This window comes from Rhinopithecus bieti, unplaced genomic scaffold (genome assembly GCF_001698545.2).
Source record: "Rhinopithecus bieti isolate Rb0 unplaced genomic scaffold, ASM169854v2 scaffold_34317, whole genome shotgun sequence".
In the NCBI taxonomy this organism is placed as follows: Eukaryota; Metazoa; Chordata; class Mammalia; order Primates; family Cercopithecidae; genus Rhinopithecus; species Rhinopithecus bieti.
This window is the reverse complement of record NW_016814779.1, coordinates 457,122-481,988: the sequence shown is the minus strand read 5'-3', so window position 1 is coordinate 481,988 and position 24,867 is coordinate 457,122.

Sequence of the window (24,867 nt, the reverse complement as noted above, 5' to 3'; positions counted from 1 at the left end):
GCCCCCATCTCTTCTGGCTTGTCGGGTTTCCTCTGAGAGGTCTGCTGTTAGTCTGATGGGCTTCATTTTATAGGTGACCTGGCCTTTCTCTCTGGCTGCCCTTAACATTTTTTCCTTCTTTTCTACCTTGGAGAAGCTGATGATTATGTGTCTTGGGGTTGATCTTCTTGTGTAGTACCTGATGAGGTTCTCTGGATTTTTTGAATTTGAATGTTGGCCTGTCTTGCTAGATTGGGAAAGTTCTCCTGGATGATATTCTGAAGTATGTTTTCCAATTTGTTTTTGTTCTCCCCATCTCTATCAGATAGCCCATCAGTCGTAAGTTCGATCTTTTTACATAATCCCATAGTTTTGGAGGTTTTGTTCACTCCTTTTCGTTCTTTTTTTTCTCTCTCTCTCTCTCTAATCTTGTCTGCATGTCTTATTTTAGCAAGATAATCTTTAAGCTCTGATATTCTTTCTTCCACTTGGTCTATTTGGCTATTGATACTTGTGTTTGCATTGTGAAGTTCTCGTCTTGTGTTTTTCAGCTCTATCAGATCATTTATGTTATTCTCTAAACTGGATATTCTGATGAACAGCTCCTGTAATATTTTACCATGGTTTTTAACTTCTTTGCAATTAGTTAGAATATACTCCTTCAGCTCAGCAAAGTTCATTATTACGTATCTTCTGAAGCCTACTTCTGTCAATTCATCCATCTCAGCCTCAGTCCAGTTCTGTGCCCTTGCTGGAGACATGTTGCAATCATCTGGATAAGAGACACTCTAGCTTTTTGAGTTTTCAGTATTTTTGTGTTGATTCTTTCTCATCTTCATGGGTTTATCTACCTTTGACCTTTGAGGCTGCTGACCTTTGGACTGGGTTTTTGGGGGTCTTTTTCATTGATGTTGTTGCTTTGTTTTTCTTTTAGCAGTCAGGCCTCACTTCTGTAGGGCTGCTGGGGTCTCACCCCAGACCCCATTTTCTTGGGTCTCTCTTGCCCCTGGAAGTATCACCAATGGAAGCTGAAGAACATAAAAGATGGCAGCCTGCTCCTTCCTCTGGGAGCTCTGTCCCTGAGGGGCACTGACCTGATGCTGGCCAGAATGCTCCTGTTTGAGGTATCTGGAGACTTCTATTGGGAGATCTCATCCAGGCAAGAGGAGTGGGATCAGAGACCCACTCAAATAAGCAGTCTGGCTGCCCCTTGGCAGAGCAAGTGTGCTGCGCTGGGGGTAATCCTTCTCGTCTGGGCTGCCCTGACCCTCCAGAGCCAGTAGGCAGAAAAGACTAAGACTGCTGATCCATGATCCTGCAGCCACTACTCTTCCTAGGGGCTCCTCTGAGGGATATCAGAGTTCTGTCCATAACCCCCTGGCTGGGGATGCTGAAATTTCCACAGGGAGCCCCAGCCTGGTGAAGAGGAGTGGATTGGGGTCCTGCTTAAAGAAACAGTCTGGCCACGAACTGTCCCAGCTTCTGTGCTGCGCTGTGGTGAATTACTCCTGGCATAAACTGTCCTGTCCCACTGGCACTGGTGGCAGGCGAAAACAGTGGACTGGATCCGCAGTGATGGCAGCTGCCTCTCCCAACCCTAGAACTTGGTCTTCTTAGTCTCTAGCCTGCTGTGCTAGCTGGTGGGGATTCCAAGTCAGTTGGTTTTAGCTTGTGGGTTTGCATGGGAACAAGGCCACTTGGCTCCATGGGTTCAGCCCCCTTTCCACAGGAATGGATGGATCTCCTGTCTCACTGGGGTTCCTGGAGCCAGAGTATATAAAACTCCCATGTCTCAGTGCCTGCTTGAGTGGCCGCACACCAAGCAGTCCCCATGAGTCTGCATAGCTCTTTGCTTGGGACCCAAGGCCATGGTGGCATGGGCTCATGAGGGAACATCCTGATCCATGGGTTGCAAGGATCTGTGGGGAAAGTGTGGTTTTCAGGGAAGGGTAGCACAATCCCTCACCACCTCCCTTGGCTGGAGGGATGGAGTTCCTTTTACAGCATGAAGCTCCCAGGTGGGCCCTTACTCTATCCTGCTTTTCCTCGCTCTCTGTGGGTCATGTCTACCACCTAGTCGGTCTCAGTGAGAGAACTTTGAACTACCTCAATTGAAGATGCAGAATTCACTCACTATTTTTATCCTTCTTGGTGGGAGCTGCAGAGGGGAGCTGTTTCTCTTCAGCCTTCTTGGCTGCTCCAACCCATCACTGTGTTTTTGACACATGGCTTGTCTCCCTCCTTTTTGTTACCTGCCTGGGCCCATGTAGGCATTTGAATTTATCCCAATTCAGAGAAATTCATGAAGACAAAGATTAAAGAGCACAAGAATAACAGATTCTCCACAGAAGTTGGAGCCAAGATCCCAGTGTGGTATAGAGTAATGCAAACAGTATTTGAAGTCAGAAAGACCAGCTTTGCTATATGATCTTATAAAATTTATTTAACCTCCTTAAGCCTCAGTTTCCTCATTTGTAATACCACATCATATGATTGTTCTAAGAATCAACTAAAATAATGCATAAAAACAAAGTGGTGGGTCAAAGAATGCCATCAGTAAAGGGTAGATATAATTATTCTCCAAAGTCTTGTTTCTCAACTGCAAAATAGGGTTGGTACCACCTGTTTCACAGCTCTATTGCAAAGGTTAAATGAGACATTTGAAAAGTATTTTCTGCTTTCTGGCTTAAGAGCCGATCAATATATGTTGGTTTCCTTTCTTCTTTCCCAAAATTAATATAAAAGAAACATCTATTTTGGTGTATAATATTTGTCTTGATTATGATAGAACAGGATTTAATTATGTTGCAGAAAGCAGTCAAATGAAACCAGAAATAACACAAAAGTGACTGGAAAACAAATACTTAGAATCAGCTTAAATATTCTTCCAAAAAAGAGTAAGCACCAACAGAATCCACAGCATTTATGTGCCTAGAATAAAGATTATGAAAGATGCTGTTCTTTCTTTCTTTCTTTCTTTCTTTCTTTCTTTCTTTCTTTCTTTCTTTCTTTCTTTTTTTTTTTTTTTTTTTTTTTTTTTTTTTTTTTTTTTTTTTTTGAGACAAAGTCTTACTCTGTCACTCAGACTGGAGTGCAGTGGGGTGTGATCTCGGCTCACTGCAACCTCTGCCTTCCGGGTTCTAGCAATTCTCCTGCCTCAGCCTCCCAAGTAGCTGGGACTGTAGGCACGCACCACCACATCTGACTAATTTTTCTACTTTTTTAGTAGAGACAGGGTTTCACCATATTGGCCAGGCTGCTCTCAAACTCCTGACCTTGTATCTGCCCACCTCAGCCTCCCAAAGTGCTGTGATTACGAGCATGAGCCACCACACCCAGTTGATGCTGTACTTTGTTTTCTAATTTTGCTATGCTAATAAAATAAATCAGTTTCCAAAAAAATATTAATTTAAGCAGAGGGTATGAGAGACAAAAACAGTTATCACAATTTTTTAAAATGTTGAAACAGGAAGATATAAAAATAAAAGAGTATAAATATAGCAAAATATGTAAGAGGATGAATTCTGGAGTTTGAATTCCAGCTTCATCTCTTAGTAGCTGTGTGGCCTGAGGCAAGTTACTTATCCTCTGTGCTGCACTTTCTTGTCCTTCCTTCATGCCTCATTTCTATCTTTAAAACAGCTACAATGATAGTAGCTGTCTCACTGGATTGTTGTGTATGGCAAATGAGTTAGTTGAATATATCTGAAGTGTGTTTAAAACAGTGCCTGAAACATCATAAATGCTACGTATAAGCTATTATTATCCTAAGAGGCAAGACTGATAGAATTCTGATTCTCTTTTCTAAGTATCAGAGACTGGAAGTGTATGTCGTAAACATGTCAAAATACTCTCAAGTAAAGTGTCAATGGTGACTCTGATAGAGAAGATTTTAAAAACAAACATTGCCCCTGCTCCCAACCACAGAAGTAGAATAAATAGTAAAAACCAAAGAGCAAGTCAAAGGCAACTGTGGAGACACAAGGGAGCTGTTAAAAGAAGCAAGTGTCATGAAAGAGTAACCACCTAGAGAAAATTTCAGCAACTTTTTTTTCCCCTTAAGATACAGGGTGGTGGTAGTATTAGGAGAGGAATATTGAAAGGGAGGTTATGGATAAGAGAGTTATAGTATTTTGTAAGTTCATTTAAAAAATGTATGTGAATAATATATGTTTACCATGTGGAAATTTAAAAATACATGTGAGGTAAAAAAAACAATAACAACAACCCATGATCCTTCTGTGGTGGGCAGAATAATGGCCAACACAGGTGTCCACATCCTAATCCTGGAGCCTGTGAATATGGTAGGTTATGTGGCAAAGGGGAATTAAAGTTTCAGATTGAATTAAGGTTGCTTATTAGCTGCCTTAAGGTAGGAAAATTATTCTCTTGAACTAGGTGGACCCAATGTAATCACAAGGGTCCTTACAAATGAAAGAGGAAGTCAGAAGACAGACCAAAGAGATGGCTGCATCAGAAGGTTGGGCTGGCTTGGAAGACGGAGGAAGGGACCATGAGCCAAGGAATGCAGGCAGCCTCTAGAAACTGGAAGGACAAAGAAACAGATTCTCCCCTAGAGTCGCTAGAAAGAAATGCAGCTCTGCTGACATCTGGATTTTAACCCAGTGAAACTCATTTTGGATTTCCTAACTGTATTAGTCCATTTTGCATTGCTATAAAGGAATACTACATGAAGGTCAGTAATTTATAACGAAAAGAGGTTTATGTTGGGCTCACATTTCTGCAGGCTGCACAGAAAGCATAATGACAACATCTGCTTCTGCTAGGCCTCAGGAAGATTTTCCTTACGGTGGAAGGCAAAGGGGAGGCAGGCATCACATGGTGAGAGAAGGAGCAAGAGAAATGTCAGGCTTTTCTAAACAAACAGGTCTCACATGAGCTAATAGAGTGAGAACTCTTTCATTACTGTGAGGAAAGTGTCAAGCCATTCTTAAGGGAGCAACCTCATTACCCAAACACCATTCACTAGGCCCCACATTCAACACTGGGGGTCACATTTCAACATGAGATTTGGAGAGGACAAATTCTAAACCATATCACTAATGAAAGCATTGTAAGATAACAAATTGATGTTGTTTGAAGCCACCATATTAGTGGTAATTTGTTACAACAACTAGGGGTGTATTAGTCCTTTTTCACACACTGCTATAAAGAAATACCTGAGACCGAGTAATTTATAAAGGAAAGAGGTTTAATTGGCTAACAGTTCCATATGGCTGGGGAGGTCTTAGGAAACTTATAATCATGGCAGAATGCGAAGGGGAAGTAAGCACCTTTTCACAAGGCGGCAAGAGAAAGAAGAGCAAAGGAGGAGCTTCTAAACACTTAAAAAACCATCAGACTTTGTGAGAACTCACTCGCTATCATGAGAGCAGCATGGATGAAACTGCCCCCATGATTCAATCACCTCCCTCCCTTGACATGTGGGGATTATAGATCAAGTTAAGATTTGGATAGGGACACAGAGCCAAACTGTATCAATGGGAAACAAGTACACTTACTATCCAGGGACAACCACTAGTATAGGTAAACTGTACATATATATATTTGTGCCTATGTTTTTTGTATAACCAGATTGTTTGAAAGCAGAATTCTTTAAGGGGCTGCTTTGGAAACAGGAAAAGTAGAGCGAGAAGGGAAATAATGCAAGTTAGGGTTCAGTTACCAGTCAAATAATGAAGCAGCAGTGTCAAAATAGTTGACGTCTGCAATGGCCTGAGTCAGCCAGGGCACACATAGAAAACTGCTGTGAATGGTACTCAGAAGACCTGCAATAGGGCTCACTAGGATGACTCACACTTCAGAAAAGAATTTGCCAGAATTAGTTGCTAAAAGGTTGAGTCACTTATGACAGTATGCCAGTTGGCAAAAAGAGTGCCACTTTTAAGTTAAATACAGCTGAGGTTAAAGATGCAAAAATTATCTCATGTGGTAGGACACTTTCTCCCTCCAGTGCACTGTCCTTGCTCACCTGACAGACCATTCACCATTCCCACCTATGGGTCTGGGTGCAGTGATGTTTAGGCACACCAGAGTTCTCCCTTTCTTTGCTTTAATCCCTTTTCAGTTCACACGATGTCATTCTGGGCACCAGGCTGTTAGGAGTCTATCTCCGAACTTAACCTGGCTAGTATATATTATGGCTTCTTCTTAGGGTCGGTTCCATTTTCTCTTGTTAAGGTTGAATCCTCCTTTCTAGAACTGCACCATTTTTCATGCCCACCTTCTGACAGACTCACACAATAACAACAGCATCTCTTGGAAACCTTGATTTGTTTTGCCATTCAGACAACGAGCTTTTAGGTTCCTTTTTACACAGGTCAGGCTCCCATGGGATGCTGAGAATCTTGGGTACAGACATGATCAGTCCAGTGATGCAAGGGCAGTGGCAGTCTTTTCACTTAAGCAAAAGAAAATTAGACTTTGGAAGCTACTGATATTTTAAACATCGTTTCAAGTGGTTTCAAGACAAACTTGCTGCAAAGCTGCGAAGAACAGCAGAGGCCATGGTATGGATGCTGCAGAGGTTCCAGACAGCAGTGGGGAAATAAAAAATGTGTCAAAGGATAGGTGTGGGAAGACACTTATGACATTCAGGACGATAGAAGAAACTTGAACAGACAAATATGATTTTCTCCTTAAGATCACCCATGACATAATGTGCCTGAGAATATGCCAATGATGGGGTCTTGTACCCTAGTGCCAGCTAGTTGGGAAACCAATCAAGTGACTAGCAGAGAGAGATAAGGATCTCAGGAAAGATATGTCAGACACAGTCTTGTGAAGGTGATTGGAAGTTGCTGCCAGTGCTTAGTTATAAGCAGCTGACATCCTTCTGGCAGTAGATTTTTAAAAGTACAGCAAAGAAGTGGTATAATTATAGCTCACTGTTGAGTGCTTACCAACAGACACTGGTTTAAGTGCTTTACATACATGATTTTATTTATTATTATTTGTTTTGGGAGATGGGGTGTCGGTCTGTCGCGCAGGCTGGCACAACCTCCGCTCACTGCAACCTCTGCCTCCTGGTTTCAAGTGATTCTTATGCCTCAGCCTCCTGAGTAGCTGGGATTACAGATATGTGCCACCACACCTTGCTATTTTTGTATTTTTAGTAGAGACAGGGTTTCACCATGTTGGTTAGCCTGGTCTTGAATTCCTTACCTCAAGTGATCTGCCCACATTGGCCTCCCAAAGTGCTGGGATTACAGGTGTGAGCTACCACTCCTGGCCCACATGATTTTATTTAATATACCTTATTATAGCAGCCCTATGAGGGATGTTGTGGTAAATAGAATTCTAAGATGGCCTCCTTGTTCTCTGCCCCGTAACAAAAGGCCCTGCATTATCTCATCCCCAAGAGTGCAGGTGGAACCTGTGACTTGCTTCAAACCAACAGAATGTGTCAATCCCTCAGTGATCCTTGTTTATTTCCTTCATGGTGCTTAGGACAATCCAAACAATAATCATTTACTTCCTACTCCTCCATGAGAACTTGGATGATGCCTGTTTTGTTCATTGTTGGATCTGCAGTGGTAATACACTTGTGCCTGGCATTTACCAGCAGCTCAACAAACACATAATTTATCATATGAATGAATTAAGGGAGATGCACAAGCCTGTTTTATATAATGTAAAGAAACAAAGAAGCAGAACTATAGGAAGGAGTGGACTTGAGGATGAAGCTTTTGCTCAGGAAATTGACATGCTCAGATGGCAGCCATGCATGGGAGGCTCACACGGCCTACTGCTGGCCAGCAATGAAGTGTTCAGGGCAAACTTCTTACCAAAAGATGGAGAGAGGCTGGAGGAAAGGCAACAATACTTGATCTCTGCATCTCTGAATAAAAGTTGTCTGCATGTGGGCAAATTGATGAAGGAAGGAAAACAGAATCACAACTGTGTGAATAAAGTTATTGATTGAGTGGAAACACAGCAGTCAGAAACAGGTAAAAGTTCCAAAGGAAGATCCAACAGAAAGGATAACACACGCTCTTGAAAAGAGAAGATTCTGGTAGATGAAAAGAAAATAATGAAGACTTGGGGATACTGCAATTATAGGAAACAGCTATCATATATCTATGGAAAGTTCTTGGTAATTGGGAAGTGTAAAAATATTATAATTAAATAAATTTTGGGTATTATTAATTTGCATATTTACATAAATGTTTTCATAGAAACCTGTGAAATAACATACATACATAAAAGAACTTTAAAAAAGCAAAAAAGCAATTGCAACAGAAGCCAAAATTGACAAATGGGATCTAATTAAATTAAAGAGCTTCTGCACAGCAAAATAAACTATCATCAGAGTAAACAGGTAACCTACAGAATGGGAGAAAATAGAGAAATTCAAATCAAAACCACAATGAGATACCATCTCACAACAGTTAGAATGGCGATCATTAAAAAGTCAGGAAACAACATATGCTGGTGAAGCTGTGGAGAAATAGGAAAGCTTTTATATGCTGGTGGAAGTGTAAATTAGTTCAACCATTGTGGAAGACAGTGTAGTGATTCCTCAAGGATCTAGAACCAAATACCATTTTACCCAGCAATCCCATTACTGGGTATATATTCAAAGCATGATAAATCATTCTACTATAAAGACACATGCACATATATGTTTACTGCAGCACTATTCACAATAACAAAGTGTTGGAACCGATCCAAATGCACATCAATGATAGAGTAGATAAGGAAACTGTGGCACATGTACACCATAGAATACTATGTACCCATAAAAAAGGATGAGTTCAGGTCCTTTGCAGGGACATGGATGAAACTGGAAGCCATCATTCTCAGCAAACTAACACAGGAACAGAAAAACAAACACCACATGTTCTCACCCATAAGTGGGAGCTGAACAATGAGAACACATGGGCACAGGGAGGGGATCATCACACACAGAAGCCTGTCAGGGGGTGGGGACTAGGGGAGGGATAGCATTTAGACAAATACGTAATACATACGAGGCTTAAAACCTAGATGATGGGTTGATAGGTGCAGCAAACCACCATGGCACATGTATACCTATGTAACAAACCTGCACATTCTGCATATGTATCCCAGAACTTAAAGTAAAATAAAATAAAAAAGCAACATACAAATGTAAGCAATTTTTTTCTTTATAATCCCAGCAGTGAGAAAATTATTAATGCAAGCATCCCCTTGGAGAGAGGAAGTACTAAAGCTAGGCAAGCCTTGAGATGTGGAGTTCTTTTCCTCACCAAAATACCATGAACAAAGGAACAAAATGCTCAGGAGAGGAGCTGCTCTATGTAAGTAAGGTGAGTAAAATAAAGGTGCCAGTTGTTAGTATATTGCTTGCATTATTTTTTTGAATTGTAACTTTCCTAGTATTTCCTGTATCAACTTTTATACTTTAGTGCTTAGTTCTTTCTCAGATGTACTTCATAAGTACTCAAGAAAGAGTTAATCATATGAGGCTCTTAAAACAATTCCTGGCACATAGTAAGCAGCTCCATACATATTTGATAAATAAGTGCATGATTCTAAACATTCACCTCAAGTCTGAATTTCATCTTCCATATGGTTTTCTTTATCATACGTAAACTCAACAGGGTTAAAATGTGAAATGAAACAAATGATTCACAAAAGACTGGGAATGGGTGTATTAAGTGGGTTGGTACATTTATAAAAAAAGAGTTAAATGACTCATCTTACAAATTTATCCTATTCTTCACACTCTTCTTCCCCCACTTCATGTGATCTATAAATATATCTAAACACTGAGAATTTTACCCTAACACTTTTAAAGACTTCAGCAGAAAGCTTGTATTTCTCTATAAAAATAGCCCTTTCCTTTTCATTTGTGAATAATCACTTCCCCCAATCATCCTTAAAAGAAGCATGACAAAAAATTGCTTAAAATTCATGTTTCTATGTTCTATTTATTGCTCTGAAAATACAGGATATCTATCGAGGAATGAGGAGTTTAGTTTTCAATTTGCTTTGTCAGCATATGGACCAGGACTGAATTTATGTTTCTTCAATTCCAGATCTCTAATGGACCACACTAGAATTCCTTCTGGTGAACTGTGGGAAATTTTCCACTTCCCAGTTGGTGCTGCCTGAACTTCATTTAGAACTCTGTGATATGTGCCTCCTGCCTTGTGTTTCTTTCTTTGAGCAAATGTGGAAGACTGGATGGCATAGAGGGGGAGGACACAGAGGCGGGACTGCAAGTGCCTGCACCTGTTGGAAATGGCAGGTCCTTCGCTTTCTTCCCCGCCCCTCACGCCTCATGTCCATCTCTTCAGCTCTCAGGGCTGAAGGTTCTGCATTCTTTTTTCCTAGCTTGTTTCTGGCCCCAGTTCTTACATGTTGTCCACTAATAGGAGCAATGCATGAATGAAATGCGATGAGGAGAGGGTGGGAGCCATGGGCTGGGTAGGATCCAGCCATATAGAGGGCTGTAAAGAGGGTACAATCTGACCTGGAACAGATGTTGTACCTCTGTGAGCCATCCTGGTGGCTCTACATTAGGGAGCTAATTTTTCAACCCATATCACTTTGGAAGAGAGGGTGCACAGTACTTCACATTTAAAAATAAAATTTGTCCTTAAAAATATCTATTTTATTTTATTTTTTTGAGACAGAATCTCCTTCTTTTGCCCAGGCTGGAGTGCAGTGTTGTGATCACAGCTCACGGCAGCCTTCACCTCCCAGGCTCAAGCAATCATCTCACCACAGCCTCCTGAGTAGCTGGGACCACAGGTATGCACCACCACATCCACCTAATTTTTTAATTATTTGTAGAGATGGGTCTCGCTATGTTGCTCAGGCTGGTCTCAAACTCCTCAGCTCAAGTGATCCCTCTGCATTAGCCTCCCAAAGTGGTGAGATTACCGGCATGAGCCACCATGCTCGACCCTAAAACTGGTCTTTGAATTAAGGAAGAACAACTAGTAACAGGATAATTAGTTTAAAAAAAAAAAAAAACTAAACTAAAATTCAATGTTTTACCTCAGACAGATGGGATAAAGGAAGTTTTAAATGTATTTCAGGGCTAATAGCAACAATTAAAAAAAATGCCAAAAACTACACCTTGCTCAACAGTGAAAGAAAGTTGTTATGAGATTTGTTTTGGATGGACACATATACAGTTCACTTTCTGGCACGTTGATGACTAATTCTCCCTTTTAAAAACAAAGACAGCAGGGTCTATATCCCAAGACTTGAGTTCTAGCCTGAGCAGCTTGTCAGATGTTATTTAAACTCTTTGGACCTCAGCTTTTCTCATTTGTAAAATAAAAGATTTAGTTTAAATGAGGGGTCAGCAACCTTTTTCCTTAAAAGGAAAGACGGTAAATATTTTAGGCTCTGAGGTTCATATAGTGCATGTAACAACTCAGCTCTGCTGTTGTGGTGTGAAAGCAGAGGTAGACAATAATAAAACAAGTGGTATTCATGGATTGAAACATCACCATAAACATGCACAATTATTATATGTCAAATAAAAATAAAACTTTAAAAAACTCATTTAAAATTTCAAAAATTCAGTCATTTAAATGACTGACAAAAGTGATGAATCATTAGGCCAGGTGCAGTGGCTCATGCCTGTAATCCCAGCACTTTGAGAAGCTGATGCGAGCAGATTGCTTGAGCTCAGGAGTTCAAGACCAGCCTGGCCAACATGGTAAAACTCCATCTAAAAATACAAAAATTAGCCTGGCATGGTGGTGCACACCTGTAATCCCAGCTACCCAGGAGGCTGGGGCGGAAGGATCGCTTGAACCCAGGAGAGGGAGGTTGCAGTGAGTTGAGATTGCACTACTGCACTCCAGCCTAGGGGATAGTGAGACCTTGTCTCAAAAAAAAGAAAAAAAAAGTCATTAAAAAAATTCAAGTCACTAACAAATGTGAAAAAAAAAAAAACCAACAAATTAACATGGTTGTGTTCGGATACAATTTTATTCACAAAAACAGGTGCGGGGCTGGATTTGGTGTGCAGGAGGTAGTTTTCTGACCACTCTAGAGAGGTCTAGATCACTCATCTTTCAACTGTTTTCCTCAGAGATTTCTGGGGCTGCCTTAGGAAGAAAAAGGAGTAGGGAGCCTGAGCACATGGGATTGTGCAGCTGTCGCCTCCGTTTCAATCAAAGCAATTCTTTTTCATATTTTAGATTTCTAAGATTTTTTTTTAAGGTTTTTCATTTGAAAAGCATGTAAAGAAAACATTAAGTCTTTAAAGTCCCCTTGAAAATTGTATGCTTCTGGCCGGGTGCAGTGGCTCTCGCCTGTAATCCCAGCACTTTGGGAGGCCAAGGCGGGCAGATCACGAGGTGAATCTTGATCGAGACCATCCTGGCCAACATTGTGAAACCCCCTCTCTACTAAAAATACAAAAATTAGCTGGGCGTGGAGGTGCACGCCTGTAGTCTCAGCTACTTAGGAGGCTGAGGCAGGAAATCACTTGAACCCGGGAGGCGGAGGTTGCAGTGAGCCGAGATCGTGCCACTGCACTCCAGCCTGGTGACAGAGCGAGACTCAGTCTCAAACAACAACAAAACAAAAACAAAATAACAACAACAAAAAACATATGCTTCTAAGCAGTGTCAGCCACTCATGCTTTTGACCGCCTGCTTCCCACCCTCCTGCCTTACCAGCGCTTCACCCTGACGATATCGCGGCCGCCATGTTTCCTTCTCCTGTCCAGAATTCTCTGTGGATTAGACCCCTATATTCCAATGTCTTTCTAGACAACTCTCTGGATTTTCCGCAAGTACATCATAATCAATTATGTCAAAAATACTCATTATTTTTAACTCTAAAGCTGCTCCTTTTCTCTTTTTTCATCTGAGTTAATGGCTCCAGCTTCCCTCTAGTCACACAAAGCAGAAACCTGGGACTTAACTCTTTTCTCTCCACTGAGAACCAGCCCCCGGTTCTGACGGTTTTATCTTGTGATCACATGTTCTAATCTGTTCCCTCCTCTGCGTTAGTACCTTCATCCTGATGTAGGCCTCCATCTCTCACCTAGGCGGTTCCAAGATGAGAGAAAAGGAGAGAGAAACTGGTGACAGGAATAAACGGGTCTTTGCCACCTTCTCAGTGTGTGAGAATGATCTAAAATGCAGCACTGAGCTGGAAACTCACCTGATTAAAAACCCTCATTAGTTTTTTATTCTATGCGAGATAAATCTCAAGTTCCTTAACCTGGAATTAATATAAAAGTTGTCCATGACCAACTTCACTGGTTAGAACCATATGAAATAGCCATTTCTCTAGGTCAAAATGGCTGACTGTAATAATGGTTTATGGTTAACCTAAAACTTTTCTGGTGTCATCTCCTACCATTCCCTAATTCCTACTTCATACAAGCGAAGAGCGGGGCGGGGAGGGGGGGAAGGGGGAAATTCCTTTGCTGGAGCTGAGATCCGCATCTTGACTGATCTCATTAATTTCTATACATCTTTCTCATCCTAGTTCTGGTGGACATTTCCTTCAGATCTCCAAACTGCTTCCTGAGAAAAAGTTCCTTCTCTGTATTCCCAAAGTAACCACTGCAAAAGACAGCCATAGTACTTAGGCATTGCATTGAAATTGTCAAATGATCTGTTTGTGTCCCAGCCATCTGCCCAGACCTTCAGGAATTTGGAAGCATCTTTGCCTCCCCTCTGCCTGGCACAATGGATTTAGTCTATTGAACTATACTTAATAGACTGGATCAAAGCTATCAAGTTGTACCCCAATTCTTAGCAAATAACTATCACTAATAAATTGATTTTGGATTTCACAGTTGTGTTTGAGTTTCAGAACTGTTTGGTGGATTTGAGACTGGTCAGTGTTTTTATGTACTGATAAATGTGATTTGAAGCATGAAGCACTAACTAAATGTATATTTAGCTTTGAGGATTGAAGAATAAATCAAGCTAAAAGGCTTGTACTTTTAGCCATAAGATTTATATAAGAATAAATGATTAGAGTAAAGGATTTCTGGAGTTGTACTGTGGGAGAAAAACATTTTTATAGTTTGAGTAATGCAAACTTTCATTTTCAAGTTCTCTGAATGTGCAAAATTGCTTTTCTTCGTTACATCCAGATCTTCACAGATGAAGAGGTGATATTTCAGCCCTCCTCCCCCACAAAAAACATACTGAGAAGATTGTAGGCAAATAGTAATTTTAGTTTAGACAAAAAATAATTCTCAGTCATAATTATAGCAACCCAGCTGTGAAACTATATATGGCGTGGGAACAGACATATATATTGGGCTGTTGGGGGAGGTGAGCAAACTTTTATTCATGCAAGGATGGAATGTTCCCATATAAAGCTCTCCTGCCTGGTGGAGAGGTAGACAACAAACAAGTCAGTAAGCAACATCAGTTAATGGGTCACATAGTTGTGTGGGGCTCCTGGAGTAAAGAGCCCAAAGAGGGAGGCAGCAGGCTGCAAACAGGTGATGACTGTACATATTCAAATAACTGGAGTGAAGCAACAAAAAATAGCAGGCTTATATGGGAGGTAAATATTGAGCACCTCTCCTAGATACTGTGCCAACTGGAGGGCTCTCACAAAGAAAGCCTCACTGTGGCATTCTCCCCTGTCCTTTAAATGCCACACACAGCTGTTAAGCCATCTTGTTCACCAATATGTGTTAGAAGCCTCGTCCCCAACACAGCACTAGGCATATAGCAATTAGTAAAAGTTTTTTGATAGTCAAAACTCTCCCACAGGGAGAGGGAAAATTGAAGACCAAGAAGGGACGGGACACAAGGCCTGTGCAGAAGCTACATGAGAATACCAAAGTTGCAACATATCCTGTGCTCAGAAAGGGCTTTATGTCCTGGATATTGAAGTGACGTGTGTGGAGGATGTGCACAGGATTTCATGGCTACCATAATCAGTGTAAAATCTAAATATAGTGAATACCATGTTTTTCTTCTCTTCTTCCTCCCCCGCTTCCCTCTTGCTTCAGAGCTGTGTGGCTCATCAGAGAAAGCAAGGTGACTTTTCTAAATGCAGTTGTGTGGAGTCTTATTTTACTGCCACACCTGGTTCCATGTCCATGTGAAAGCCACATGTGTACCCATTTTCCTTTTATCTTCACTTTGAGTACTTTTAAGTGTCTGGGTTACTCTCCATTTTCCTTTTTGGCTCTCAGTCATCATTCTCATAATGATCTTTAATGGCTTTCTCTGGGCCTTGACCAGAGATTTTAATATATATATTCTCTCTGCTTCTTGTAATAATGGTGGTGATGGTGTGCATTGTTAAGCTACCATTTACTGAGCATTATTACATGCCACACACTGCTATGAGAAATTCAGACGTGTTATTTACTCTCATTCACTCATTATTTGATTTTTGTTCTCCGTGTAACTCATTAAGTTAGGTATTACCATCTTCATTTTTAGATAAAGAACCCAATGGTAAGAGAGAGAAGTTTGATTAATACTGTTAGCAATTAGCAAAGCTAGAATTTAATCTGCATTCTGTTTGACCTCAAAGCTCAGGCTCCTTCTACTTGATAACTTTTGTTGCAAGTGGTTGCACCTGTTTCTCCATCATCACCTGTTCTTGTTCATGTAAGTTGGCTTCATTTACTTTTCTTTAAATGTATCCTGGCCGGGCACGGTGGCTCAAGCCTGTAATCCCAGCACTTTGGGAGGCCGAGATCACAAGGTCCAGGAGATCGAGACATTCCTGGGCAATACCCAGTGAAAGTTCTGCTACTAAAAAATACAAAACTAGCCCGGCGACGAGCAGGCGCCTGTGGTTTCCCAGCTACTCGGGAGGAAAGCTCCGATGAGACAGGAGAATGGCAGCGTGAACCCGGGAGGCGGAGCTTGCAGTGGAGCTGAGATCCGGGCCCACTGCCACTCCAGCCTGGGCGGCAGGAGCACGTACTCACACGTCTCAAAAATAAAAAAAAAAAAAAAAAAATGTATGCCTACATCCTACCTATTTGACTGGTATTTTTGTGTGACTGTTTCCAAATTTGCCTTTCTGTTCTAACTCACATTCAGAGCCCACCACCCAGCATTCTCAAAAAATGTTTTGGAGTATTTTTTACAAACCTTTATAGAAAGACAAGATATCTGACCATTATTCCCAAGCCCTTCCTAATTTAGCTCTTCTCTATAACTCAGAGAGCCCTCATAATTTGTCCTGTTCCCTAACCACAAAATCTTTCTGCTTAATTTTAACCTTTTCTATAATAATGTGCAAACAAAATTCAAATACAGATATTATGTTTTTGAATGTTCTTGAACTGACCTCCTCTATGTCTTTCAAGGGCATCCTTTTAATTATTGACTAATTTACTGAAAAGGTTTCAGATTGTTGCAACAGAAAATAACGAGATAAAGTTAATATTCTTCTTCTGGCATCCAAAATAGGATTTTTGCAATGATGGTTTTGAAAGCTGGGCATTTTGGAAGAATACAATTTTAAAGTTCCTTTATCCTCTCTTTCAACATATGAAGAGTAAGGCCTGATGTACTGGTTCATAAAGATTTATTTAAGAAAATTTCCGATCTGATAAAAAGAAGAAGGAAGAATGAGCTATGGGAGAAGGAAGATTTCAAATGGTAATGGGGGAAGAATCATCCAGAGGAAGCCTACCTGCTTACGTGTTCTGGAGAAGGCTGGAGGGCTCCAAGAGAAGCCAGACATACGGCTATTTTCAACAAGATTCAGAGAGACGATACAGAGGTACCAGCAGGAGTGAGCTAAAAAGTTAATGCTTCAGCTTACACAAAGCAGTGATGGAGTTCAGGTGTGCCCAGATGCTGATTTAGGAAAGCACTGTGGCTCTTAGAGCATCTTGGTAGGTAGAGTCTGGGTCTGGGGAGAGGAAATGTTTGACAGTGGAGAGCAAGAAGATCAAAGTCCACATGGTCAGATACAGTGGAACACTCTCCAAAAAGTAGGATAGGATTCATTGTAACTCAGTATTCACCCATTCAAGGAGCCACTGAGACCAGCCACTCTGCAGCAGAGCCTGGCAAGAGGTAGAAGACACTGCATGGATCCACATCTTTCTACCATTCCACCAACCATCAGATCACATGAGCCAGAATTATTTCCCATATATATAAGGCCATCCTGAAAGAATCAAGGAGAGGAAATACATTTGGGAGACTAAGAAATTCCAAGTATGAATACAACTCAGGCTCATTACAGAAAAAAGAACCACAGAAAATATTCACAAAAAAGAAGAAAATACTCATAATCAGAGACATCTTGCAACAGATCCTGTTAGATCCTTTCAATATCGTTCCCTCATCTCTCTGTCTCTCACTTGCTCTCTCTCATGCAGGCACTTCTTTTCTGTGGCTCAGCCTCTTACCACTCATGTGACCTTGAGCATATTCATCATTTGTGAAATGAAGGTAATAATAATACAGTCATGTGCTGCACAATGACGTTTTGGTCAATGACAGACTGCATATACAATGGTAGTCCCATAAGATTATAATGGAGCTGGAAAATTCCTATTGTCTAGTGACATGATAGCCATGGTAAGGTCACAGCACAATGCAACAGTGTTTGTGGTACTGGGTGTAAACAAACCTTCACAAACTCTTTCACAGTATGTATAATTACGTATAGTATATAATACTTGCTATTGATAATAAATGACTGTGTTACTGATTTATGTATTTACTATACTGTTTATCATAATTTTAGAGTATACTTAATTCTACTTATTAAAATAAAAGTTAACTCTAAAACAGCCTCAGGCAGGTCCTTCAGGAGGTATTCAGAAGAAGGCACTGTTATCATAGGAGATGATAGTTCCATGCATATTTTTGCCCCTGAAGACCTTCCAGTGGGACAGAATGTGGAGGTGTAAGATGGTGATACTGATGATCCTTACCCTGTGTAGACCTAGGCTAATACATGTGCTTATGCCTTAGTTTTTAACAGCAAAGTTTAAAAAGTAAAAAAATTAAAATTAAAATGTTAAAATAGAAAATGCTTATAGAATATATAAAGAAAGAATATTTTGTACAGCTGTACAATGTGTTTCTGTTTTAAGCTAAGCATTATTAGAAAGGAGTCAAAAGTATTTAAAATTGTAAAGTTTATAAAGTAAAAAAGTTCAAGTAAGCTGAGGTTAGTTTAATGTTAAATAAAATTCTTTACTTTGGGAGGCCAAGGCGGGCGGATCACAAGGTCAGGAGTTCAAGACCATCCTGGCCAACATGATGAAACCCTGTCTCTACTAAAAATATAAAAATTAGCTGGGTTTCGTGGTGCACGCCTGTAATCTCAGCTACTCAGGAGGCTGAGGCAGGAGAATCACTTGAACCTGGGAGGCAGATGTTGCAGTGAGCTGAGATCGCACCATTGCACTCTAGCCTGGGCAACAGAGGGAGACTCCGTCTGAAAAAAAGAAAAAAAATGTAAATAAACCTACTGGATCCTAAGGGTGCAGTGTTTAAAAGTTCTGCCATAGTATATAGTAATGTCCTAGACCTTTACATTCACTCACCACTCACTCACTGACTCACCCACCCAGAGCGACTTCCAATTCTGTAAGCTCCATTCATGTTCAGTGCCTTATACAGGAGTAGTTTTTTTTTATCCTTTATACCATATTTTTACTGTAATTTTAAATGTTTAGATACACGAATACTTAACACTGTGTTATAATTGCTCACTGTATTCAATATAATAACATGCTGTCCAGGTTTATAGCCTAGCAGCAACAGGCTATACCATACAGCCAAGGTGCATAGTAGGCTAGACCATCTAGGTTTGTGTAAGTACACTCTATGTTTGCACAATAAATAAATTGCCTAATGATCCATTTCTCAGAATGTATTCCCATTGTTAAGCAATGCATACTGTACCTACCTCATGGAACTCTTTTAGAATTAAATAAGGTGCATATAAATATTTAGCAGTATAGTTGTCCCTCTGTATCCATAGGAGATTTGTCCCCTCCGCAGATATCAAAACCTAAGGATGCCCAAATCCCTGATATAAAATAGCATAGTATTTACATATAACTTGCATGTATCTTCCTATATACACTAAATCATCTCTATATTACTTTATAATACCTAATACAATGTAAATGCTATGTAAATAGTTGTTATACTATATTGTATCAAGAATAATGGCAGGAGAAAATCTGAACATGTTCAGTACAGATACAATCATTCATTATTATTCCAAGTATTTTTGAACTGTCGTTGGTTGGATACACATATGTGGGACCCATGGATATGGAGGTCCAATTGTATATCTAGCACACAGTAATTATTCAACACATTTCAACTGTTTAGTTTTTAAAAATGGGGTATAACACATATTTTTAAGGTAAATATGTGAACATCTTTTTGCATCACTAGATGCAATTTTCTATAACATTAAAGAGTTGAATAGTATTTGAGCACGTGACTGTACTGTAATTGAACCAAACCTCTATTGTTGGGCATTTAGGTTTTTCGAACTTGTACTGTTACAAATAGTTACGATACAGATATTTTTATAAGTACATATCTGGATTAAATCCTTGAGTGCTTCTTTATGTTGAATGTCCAGAAGTGCAATTTCTTGGTCGCAGGACAGACACATTTAAAAACCTTGAATAAATGTTTTCAGATTGCTCTCCAGTAAGGCTGTACTCAAGATTGAGATACCTTTTAATAAATTCACCAAAACATGTCTGACTGAATATCCTTCATCATCCGTGGCAATGTAACAATGATTCACCACAAGATAAAGTTCTTCTGTGAATCCAAGAAACCCCAGCTAGAACAAGAGGTCTGACATTTGGCTTTTTCAGGCAGTGAAACCTGAGAGAAACTGAGAAGGAGGTTCTCAGTTCACCTGCCTGTTTTTATGAGTGGTTGTCTGTCAACTGTCATGATTTCCTTACCGAGGCAAACTGCCTTTTCTTTGAAAAGCATTTTGTGAAGGCTCTTGTTTGAAAGATACCCGCATTTTAATTGGCAGACCTTCTACATCATTATGTTACATCTCTAACTGAAAATGACATTAAAAAACAAAAACCTATTACTCTGAAAACCCCTCCGGTCTTGAGATTAGTTCTCACCCCCGCATGGCTTATCATGGCTATGACTTCCTTAGGGATTACTCACAGGAGCAAGAGCAGTCTGCTTTGAGCGTGGCAAGATTGAAAGCCACTAGTCTACAGAACTTAATTTAGAAACAACCTGCAAAAGATAGTTAGCAACTAAGGAAGGTTAACTGAGCTCTCCCTGGGGATGGTTCTCCTGGCTTAGCTGTAACTGTGCAGAGCCTTTTTTACTTTTTGCATCTGTTATACCCAGGAGGCCAGAGAAGGAAAGGGGACCAACATGAGTCAAATAGAGTCAGCTCTTCTGCCATATCCCTGCTGCCCTACTTAGGAAGGAAGTGAAGTTCAGTCTTAGAAACTAACATATACTTTTTCAGACAGACGTGTATGTTCATCCTTTCTCAAACAACACCGTGGTATAGTAATGACCAGATTCAGTTGTTTTAGGTGTCTCATGTCAAACCTAGATGCAGATCATGTTGAGCTATAAAATAATGATGGTCATTTAGTTAGATACTTTAAATATTTTTCAAATTTAAATAAGATATTGGTCATTTAGTCAGATATTTTAAAGAAAATCTTAGATTTCTTTTGTGGTATAAGGAAGGGCTTGATAGTATTAACAGTCTTAGGTGAATGAATTCAACAAATTCTTGATAAACATCTATGACGGGCAAAGTGCACTTAGGCAACACAAATATGTTTCTCTCAAAAGAGCTCAGAGTCTGGAATAAGAGATAAAATGTAAATAAGTAACTAAAATACAAGGTAGAGAATGATAGTTGCCACAAGAGGCATATAGACTAGGTATTATAGGATTTTAAAAGGGAGACAGATGCTATCCAGCAGAGCAAAATCTAGGAGAGTGTGTTAATGGAAGAGGCACTCCAAATAGGTATGGACCCACTGAGGTAAAAGCAAAGGTCTGCTGGTGGGAGAGTGCTTAAAATTGTCAACTTTCTTTTTGATTAACATGTGGGATGTGTGAAGGGTTTAGGGGATAGTGGGAAGATGCAGTTAGGAAGGTATAGAAGCCAAAACATGAATATATATATAATGTCAGCATGGTCAGGATCTTCAATCTGAGATAGCTTATTTCAGATTCTTCATTTGATATCTGGGAAAATTAGCCCCAGAGAGGTGAAGTGACCTGCCTGAGGTCACACAGCTGGTTAAGGAGCAGAATAAAAATAATCAGGGGAATGAAGGCTTTTTGAATTTCTCAAGTTATAGTTAAATTTAACATAAGGTATAACTAAAAAAATCTCTTCATGCTATACACATTGTGACTACATTAACTATTACTTGAAGCAATAACAGAAAATATTTATGATACACTTTCAATACATGTCCAGCAGTATGCTAAGTGTTTAAAAACCATACTCTCACTTACTCTTCCCATTAACTCGTGGAGTAGGTAGCATTATTATTTCCATTTCACCCATGAAGACACTGAAGCTGGAAGGAGTTAAATAAATGGCTCGAAGTCACACAGCTAATGAATGGCAAAACCTGAATTTGAATTCATTCCCTGACCACATGCTGTTAAGTGTTAAGCTCTTCTGCCTCCCACAATATTCCATATATTATGCAAAGTTTATCACTGTGTTCAGGTGATTTTTTAATACCTCCAAGTCTAAGTATCTAGACTAGAATTCATTCTTAATAATTAAAGACAGTCATTGGTTAGCCCTTGATGTCAATAATTGAGTTTAATTCCTTCATTAATTTATTTAGTAAATATTTATTCAAAAAACAGACAAAAACCTGTCTTCAGGGAATTTACATTTCAAGTGGGCAGTTTCAAAAATATGGATACGTGATAATGTGTGTGTGCTACTATAACAAAATACCTGAGACTGGATAATTTGCAAAGAGCAGAAATTTATTTTCTCACAGTTCTAGGGGCTGGGAAATCCCAGATGAAATCACTGGTAGATTCGGTGTTCGGTGAGGGCTGCTCTTTGCTTCTAAGATGACACCTCCTTGTGGTGTTCTTACATGGTGGAAAGGGGCAAAAAGAGATGAGTGCTGTGTCCTCACATGGAAGAAGAAATGGAAGGTTCAAGCAGATTTCCGAAGCTTCTTTTATAAGGGCATTAATCCATCCACGATGGAGGAGCCCTCATAACTTAATCACTTCTGCAAAGGCTCCAACTCTTAACACTACCACAAGGAGGACTAAATTTCAACACGACTTTTGGAGCGGCATAAACATTCAGACCATACCAGATACTAAAAATAAGCTTGTTGATAAGGTCTTTGAAAACATTTTTTGGAGTATCATTTGCTGTTTGTACAACACATATACAGAAAAAGTGCGTAAATCATTAGTGTACACTTTGATAAATCTTCACAGTGCAAATGCTTCCATGAACCCAGCACCTGGATTAAGAAATAGACCCTAGCCAAGACTCCAAAAGTCTCATTTTACCCACTTCCAGCAAATAGCCATTCCCCAAAAGTGAACACTCTCTTGATTTCTCAAATCTCGGATTAGTTTTGCTTGTTCTCAACTTTATGAAAACAGAATAATAGAATATGAATTTTCTATGGTTTGAATGTGTCCCCCAAAAGTTCACGTGTTGAGAACTTAATTTCCATTGTAACGGTATTAAGAGATGGGGCTTTTAGGAGGTGATTAGGTTGTGAGGGCTTCCCATGATGAATGAATTAATGCCATTGTTTTGGAAGTGGGTCAGTTATCAAAGGAAAGGGCTCCTAATCAAAGGATAAGTTCAGCTCCCATTTCCTTTCTGTCTTTTGCACTCACTTGCCATGTGATGCCTTCCACCATGGGATAACCCTCACCAGATGCTGGTGCCATGTTCCCAGACTTCCCAGCCTCAAAAATGATGAGCCAAATAAACTGTTCTTCATAATTTACTCAGTATATGGTACTCTGTTATAGCAGCAGAAAATAGACTAAGACAGACCTTCATGGTGTATGATTTCTTTCACTTAAATTATGTTTACTAATTTTTCTTGCTGTATGATAGACCAGTGCATGAAATTCACAATTTATTTATCCATTCTGCTACTGAATGACATTTTGAGAAGCTTCTAGATTTTGGGACACATGTACATATATCTCTTTGGAATATACCCAGGAATGAAGTAGCTGGATCCAAGGATATTCTTGTGCTGTGGAGGCTCACCTTTAGTAGATATTGCCAGTTTTCCAAGGTAATTGTGTCAATTTACACTTCCACCGGGAGTTCTCTACAACCTTGCTGACACTTGGTATTGTCTGTTACATGTAAGCCATATGATAAGCATGCAGTTCATCTCATTGTGGTTTTAACTTGCATTTCCCTGATGATTAATGAAACTGCACACCTTTTCATGTTTATTAACCATTTGCATATTCTGCTCAATTAAAAAATCAATATTTTAAAGTTATATTAGAGAAATAGAAGTCACTTAAAAAACTTGTTTCATTAGAGACAAGCTTTTTTTGTTAACTTATCTGGGACACACATTCTCAACAAAAATGTCAGGAGAAGCTAGAGAACACAATCAGGTTGGCCCTAAGCAAAGTTCTCTATTAAGCACAATTTGCCTTTGATATTCTTTTTTCTTACCTATGGATTTTGTCTCTTCCAACTTTTCTGTGCTATCACAGCTTCATCAACAACTCTTCCTCACTAGACTCCTCTTATTCTGTATCCTGGGGATGGGAGGGTGAGGCAGGAATTGCATTTAAAATACCACAGCTATGTTTCTCTTTGGACATTGTTTATATAAGCACATTTATGAGATTCCAATGTGCAAAGACTTAGAGCCAAATTTGACAGTAAGGACAAAATAGAGTTTAACTAAATTTGAAGTGAGAAAAATCTGGATTGGAGCAGGAAAGGACTTAACCCTAAATAGAGATAAGGAGGAGAAACGGGAGGGGAGAGTGAGAATTAAGAATCCAGTAGCATGAGGTAATGCCTGTAATCCCAGCACTTTGAGAGGTAAAGGCAGAAGAATCACTTGAGCTCAGGAGTTCTAGATCAGCCACAGCAACATAGTGAGACCCCATCTCTACAAAATTAGCTGGATGTGGTGGCACATGTCTGTAGTCCTAACTACTTGGGAAGCAGAGGTGGGAGGACCACTGAGCCCAGGAGGTTGAGGCTGCAGTGAGCCATGATTGTGCCACTGCACTCCAGCCTGGTGACAGAGAGAGACCCCACCTCAAAAAGGAAGAATAGGAAGAGGAAGAGGAAGAAGAAGAAGAAGAAGAAGAAGAAGAAGAAGAAGGAGAAGGAGAAGGAGAAGGAGAAGGAGAAGGAGAAGGAGAAGGAGAAGGAGAAGGAGAAGAAGAAGAAGAAGAAGAAGAAGAAGAAGAAGAAGAAGAAGAAGAAGAAGAAGAAGAAAGAAGAGAAGAGAAGAGAAGAGAAGAGAAGAGAAGAGAAGAGAAAAGAGAAAAGAGAAGAGAGGAGAGAAGGAGGAAGAAGAAGAAGGAGGAGGAGGAGAAGAAGAAGAAGAATTCTAATGGAGGGGTCAAATAATTTTAAATTTTACTTTTAATTTTGAATTTCTGAAAAAATACATTTACTTGGTTCATAAATCAAAACAATATTGAGAAATACAGCATAACGTCTTAGTGCAAATTTTGTCCCTATCCACGTCATTCCACACCTCTCCCCACAGATAATTTATCTTTTAGTTTTATGGTATCTTTCCAGTGTTTCTTTATGCAAAGACAAATCAAAATTTATATTATTTTTTCACTTTCAAAAATATTTTAACAGTGATGTCTAATTTCAGTTTATTTGAGCTGTAAAAGAAACCCTCAAAGTCTAGTAAAATCTACTTTACATAACAATCTTGTATGAAATGTGTATGTG